The following is a 6,265-nucleotide window of genomic DNA, read 5'->3' as shown; positions in this document are numbered from 1 at the left end:
AAAATCAAACTGAAGAATGAAATGATTCCTGATCCCTAAATATTGAAGTCTGAAAAATGCTAAGAATGCAGGATTTGGGTGACATTTTACAATCCTTTATGTGTGTGTGTGTTTGTAATAAAGAAAAGTTGAATTGTAGACAACAGAAAACGTAGCACAGGGGGTGGCAAAAGTAGGTTTACAGTTGTGAGTACACAAAACACAGTTTATTCTTGTATTATTATTTATTAATTATTGTAATATTTTCCACCCTAACAAGTTTAAACCTACTTTTGCCCGACTCCGTATTTATTGATGCTTTTTACTCCCTCCCCAGAAAATTATTTAAATAAAAAGAGAAAAATGAAAGTGGAGTCAGCTGTAACTTGAAAGCTGGTTGTGTTGCCAGAGAGTCCCCCAACCCCAAAAGCAGGAGGGAGAGGGAGGGGTGCCGACCCAGCTGAACTCAGCACAGGGCGAGAGCTGGGCTGCAGCAGGGGAGGGAGGGGAGGGAGGTTAAGCATCAGCCACTTCTGTTTGTCAAACCCGATGCAAAACATTTTCAAATGGAACTGAAGACTTTAAGAATCAATATCATGAGGCAGTGAAAATGGATTTTAGTAAGAGATTGGCAGTTTCTGGAGGAAATCACATTGAATATATCAAGGGAAAGGGGCTCGCAGAGTCAAGCATTGTCCCACTGTGTCAATACCAGGAATAACTTCACTCACCCTTTGCCATAGAATTTAGATAATCTGTAAGAGGTAAGAAGCATGCAAATAAAAATGAGCATGATAAAATTCTCCTTTGCATCATGATGATTCCAAGAATGTCTAAATTTGAGGAAATGCTCCATTAAGAACAAATTGCTTATAATTAAGTAAAATGTTTGCTCAAGTTCATTGAATAGCATTAGATTAATAAGAAGCATTATAGGCTTGGATACCAGAAACCAACAACAGCAAGTCTGTGCAAAAGACATGAGTAAAAAGTGTGTCAAAGCAAACATATAAAAGAATACATCTGAATATCACCCTATAAATGCCTGTCCTGAATATTCTGTGAATTTAAGCCTGGGGATCTTTGAATGTTATTAGTTTTTACCTGAAGCAATAATACTTATAAAAGTAGAAAAAAGGACCCCATTCCTCTTAATAATGCCCTTGTGAATGGAAGCTGTGGACCCCCGTCTCCTGTCAGGCTGAGGTTTCGTGGTTTCCCAGGCAGCTTTTTTTAGTCTCTTATGGAAGCTACTTTTTCTTTGGGAGTAAAATGATTGAAATGCACTCCATCATTTCCTTCTTAATTCAAGCCAGAGGGTCAGATTTGAGGTTTAAGTTCTCATTCCTTTATTTTTCTAGGAAAATTTAACATTAAACAATAGGTATATTATCAAAAGACGCTTACATGGAACTTTCCCCCCTGGTGAATAAGAATACCAACTCCAGGTATGTAGGATACTTTATTTTTAAAAAGTTCCAGTTTGCCCTATCAGCCTCTGAAGGGTGATTTTTACATGTATTTTCATGCTTGCTTGAATGGGGACGCTCTTTGCGGGGGGGGGGGGGGGGGGGGGGAGGACTCAACCGACCATAAAACTAAATCCAGAGCAGGAATGAGGAGGAATGCAGGTGTCCTTCCTGGGGACATTGGCATCAGGTCTTCTTTGTCTTGACTGGAGCTGGTAACTGAGAATTTTTGACAAGGCTAAACAAAAACATAAAGAAGACAGTCATGTTTGGAGAAAGGCCAGAAACTGTGGCTTTCCCCTGGAGACATCAAGCAAGGAATATTGTGGATACTGGCTTCCAGTTTAGTTTATTGAGCTGCTAGAATGAGTCACCCCAACCCCATCTGATAAGTAAGAATAAAGGAGAATTGACATTTGTCTTAGGAACTTCTCGTAAGTTTAAAATGGCACACATTTTTTTAAAAATCTGTTTTTGTTGATTTCAGAGAGAGGAAAGGAGATGGAGAGAGAGACAGAAACATCCACGATAAGAGAGAGAGTCAGTCATGCATGGGCTGCCTCCTGCACGCCCCCTACTGAGGACAGAGCCGGAGCCCGGGCATGTGCCCTGATGGGGAGTCAACCGTGATCCCCTGGTTCATAGGGCGACGCTCAACCGCTGAGCCGCGCCTGCTGGGCCGCCAGGGAGGGGACCCTTCAGTGCAAATCAGAACCTGAAAGCCCTCTGAATGCCTGACTTACTTATGTATATTTTCCAGCAGATGTTGTGTCCATGGGAGTTTAGGATTCAGGCAAAGAGCAGACTTATTCTTCAACCAGATTCTGGGAGAAAAGAAACAAAAATAAAAATAAAGCAGTGTTACATTTTAGTCAATCCTGCACTTAAGACTTGAATATAAAAATAATTATTCCCACAGGAAGCAGAACCGAGGGTAGGCAGTTTGGGATCTGGAGTAGGTGATTAGTAGCCTGAGGTCTGAGGAATAATGAAAATACCATTTGCAGACGTGTATGTGTGAGCTGGTGGAACTGACTACAAAGCTGGCAGAACCTCCTAAGTCAGAGGTTAATGTTCTGTTGACAACTTTTATGTGAGTTGGAGACAGGCCAAATAGCTGACTCTAAGGTTGGGTCACTTCTAAAGCCATATCATAAAATCTTTTAAATGTTTGTGACCATTGAGCTTGGGAAAACAAAATAGACTATAAAGCCCACTCTCTTGAGAACCTTTTATTTGGAAAAAAAAAAATCAATGTTTTAACGTGGGGGAAGTTACAGAGCTGATTGCTCTGAGCGACAGCTGCATTTTTGGGTTGAACCACCAGTTAGTGAGGCTTTCACTGCTCTAGGAAATTAAGTGATAACAAAAGCAGCAAAGATAATTAATAGCTGATATTGAGCAAGCACTGACAATGTGCCAGGCATTATGCTCAGCAGGTAAAGTGAAGTGTCTCAATTAATCTAATAAAAATTCTGTGCAAGAGGAACAATTATATCCTCACCTTCAGGTGAGGAACTTGAGGTTTAGTGAGTTTATTATATAACTTTTCCAAGATTGCACGATAAATACACGAGAGAGCAGGATTCAAATGAAGGTTATCTGACTCTAGAACCCACACTTGTTGCCACAACTTTATATGGACATAATCTGAATGGTCTCCAAGTGGCAGACACTGCGTTGCATGTTTTACCCGCAGTGGAAGAAGTGAGGTCTCCCAGGTGATAGCACACTGGGAAAATCTACCCTTCATTGGTGTGACCTCAAACAAAATACAATTCCTTGATGTGTTGTTTATCTTAGCTATAAAATGACAAATAGTGAGGATCTATCCATCTAGCTTTAAAACTCCACCCTTGTTAAGTAAATCATAAGAGGTCAGAGATCATAGAACAGTTGGGTTCTTGGACAGAGGCTTCTAATTTGGTTTCTGAGTTCATGATGGAAAACCAGTTTCTTACAATAATCTGCATCTTTTGTTTCAATATCTGGTTATAATTTAGTAATGGAGAATTTGGTGAGAAGATATGGAATTAAATTTTTGTCGCTTCAGAACGATTGAAGTTAAAGCCGAGGAAATTACAGTGCATTACTTTCCCTGACAGAGAGGTGAGAGCCTTGACTCATGGCAGAGGAAATGGAATAAAAAGAAAGAAGTCTCAGTTTTCTGCACACCAGAGGAACTGCTCCCAAACAGGTCCTGGCTAGACTTCAGAGCTCTGAGTTTGAGGACAATGATTGTTGTTCACACCAATTGGCAAGCACCATTGTGAAAGTATAATGCCTTTTTAAAAAATATATTTTTATTGATTTCAGAGAGGAAGGAAGAGGGAGAGAGAGATAGAAACATCAATGATGAAAGAGTCATTGATCGGCTGCCTCCTGCACACCCCCTACTGGGGACCGAGCCTGAAACCCGGGCATGTGCCCTGACCGGGAATCAAGCCGTGACCTCCTGGTTCATAAGTGGCTCAACCACTGAGCCATGTCAGCCGGGCAGTATAATGCCTTTTTAATGAAAAATTTTATACACATTTTTGATATTATGTATTTCTTTTTTACAAGTTGAATATAATTAGTCTGAGGCCCAAAGCATTGATATCAAAATGGGACAAACAAAAAGTGAGTTGTTTATAAACATTTCAAAAATCTAAAGAAGTCTAAAGGAAGAGCTTCTAATGAAACAAAGTCAGCAAAGCCCTAGAAAGATGCTGTGCCTCATACTTCAAGGTGCTGTGGGTTCTTGGTTCATTAAAGATAGATTCAAGAAGGAGAAACCAAAGTTCTAAGTAGTGATATGCAAAACGATCTACAGGCTCCATTTAAAATACTCAATGTAACAATCCAATATTTATTGAGCAGCTACTACATACCAGGTAAGGGATAAAGCATTGGAAATGGAGGGATGAATAATATCTGATTCCTGTCTATAAAGAACTTGTTTTCTGGCAGGAGTGAAAGAGTGGGGATAAAACTTGATTGTCTCAACACAATGATGCTATAATAATTGCAGCTAACATTTACTACTGGGCCAGACACTGTGGCAGGGGCTTTACATGCAATGTGCAACGTCTCATTTGATGTGCCGTGAAAAATACTGTGGTAGAAGTATCCACAGATTTCTCAGGGATTACAAAAAAGGGAGGGTCCCAGAAGCAAGGGGTCATTCCATTTCAATAAAAGAAAATATCTATTAAACTTCTTGCAGCCACTACTGTCCCCTTAGCCTAACTCTTTATTCAGAGGTATGGGATCAAAGTTGATAGAACCAAAAGCTAAAGGACATTTCCATAAACCAGACCTTCAGACAAAGGACTGTTGTAGATATTTCTTTTCTTGCTCCTTGATTTGGTAGGAAACCAAGTTTCTGCTGGCAATTCGAATTTTGTGGACTCGAGAAGGAGTTTGGGAATGGGGGAATGTGAGTAGGGCCCTGGCCCTGGCCCTTTGGAATGGTGTGCCTAGGGCAGTCAGTTAACCTCCCTAAGGCTCCATTTCTGCATCTGCAAAGAAATGGTAACAACAGACATACTTTAATAGGGCTAAGGAGTGAAATGAGTAAATGTATGTCAAGCACTTAGTTCAGGGCCACTGCACCATACGCACTGAACAAATCCTGCTGATTCTCATGATTAGCTTGAGAGTTGTCAGTGACCCTCAGAGTTCATCACTTCGAGACTCTTGGGTAAGAATACTATGTGGCCTACCATTTGTGACAACATGGGTGGACCTAGAGGATGTTATGCTAAGTTAAATAAGTCAGACAGAGAAAGGCAAATACCATGTAGTTTCACTTACACGTGAAATCTAAAAAACAAACAAACAGACAAAAACCCTAAACAAACTCATAGATTCAGAGAACAAACTGATGGTTGCCAGAGGGGACCTGGGGGGGGGGGGGGGGCTGGGGCGCTGAGTGACAAGGTGAAGGGATTGAGAAGTACACATTGGCAGTTCTGAAACAGTCTTGGGATGTAAAGCACAGCAGGGGGAATATAGTGAATAATATTGTAGGACCTATGCTTGGAATACTTGGAATCAGGTAGATAACGAGACTTACTGGGGGGATCGCTTCATAAATTATACGAACGTCTAACCGTTACCTATATGCCTGGAACCGATATAATACTGAATGTCAGCTATAACTGAAAAATTTAAAAACTGTTAAATACTATGTAGCAAGATATGACCTGGTTCTCCCTGGGAGAGAGGAGTCCCATGTGTCTGTGACTTACATGACTTCCAGGACCGAGCAACCACTCGAAGGAGGGAAAACTGAAACCCGGGCAATAAACTTGAGGCTGATTGGCAAGGAGGCCGTTTTGGTGCATCTACACCTTAAGTGTACGTTGTTGGTCTCCAGGACACCTGTAAACACAGAATCAGTTATTTTCATCCCTTTGGCATATAATTCATAACTAGAACTTAACTACTAATCGCTCATACAGTGCAGTTGAAGACTTAAAAATTTCTAGTTGGTGCTTCAACCCATGTTCCTTTAGTGTGTGTTTCTGCTTGCCTTGACTTATTTTAAAACACTTCCTACCAAAATCTGAAAAATAAAATTAGCTTTTTTAAAACACAACACCTATTGAAGTTTGTGGTAGAATTATATTGGCAATCAGGTCATTGTCCAAATAATTTGAGAGCCACAACAATGGGGACTTACAACTCAGTTTTAATCAGTGCAGTAGAAAACCAACTGACCTTCACTCCTAACACAGAAATTGAGGACAAGAACTCATCGGAGAGTCCCTGAAGCAGTAACAAGCAGTGACAGTTCTCCCTCTTATCAGATTCAACGCCCCCCACTTGTC

At 40.7% G+C, this 6,265-nt stretch overlaps 1 long non-coding RNA gene across 1 annotated transcript; it reads right to left on the bottom strand.

Annotated features, from left to right (window-relative positions):
• Positions 1-1,607: 1,607 nt before the first annotated feature.
• LOC308556949 lies at positions 1,608-5,761 on the bottom strand. The gene is made up of 3 exons (XR_013998778.1): positions 5,684-5,761; positions 2,192-2,272; positions 1,608-1,686 (listed from the first exon to the last, which is right to left on the bottom strand). It is a non-coding gene; the product is annotated as an uncharacterized lncRNA (long non-coding RNA).
• Positions 5,762-6,265: the final 504 nt, after the last annotated feature.

The sequence above is a fragment of the Miniopterus schreibersii genome (genome assembly GCF_964146895.1).
Source record: "Miniopterus schreibersii genome assembly, chromosome: 1".
Classification (NCBI taxonomy): Eukaryota; Metazoa; Chordata; class Mammalia; order Chiroptera; family Miniopteridae; genus Miniopterus; species Miniopterus schreibersii.
This window is presented reverse-complemented; position numbering and strand designations above follow the sequence as displayed.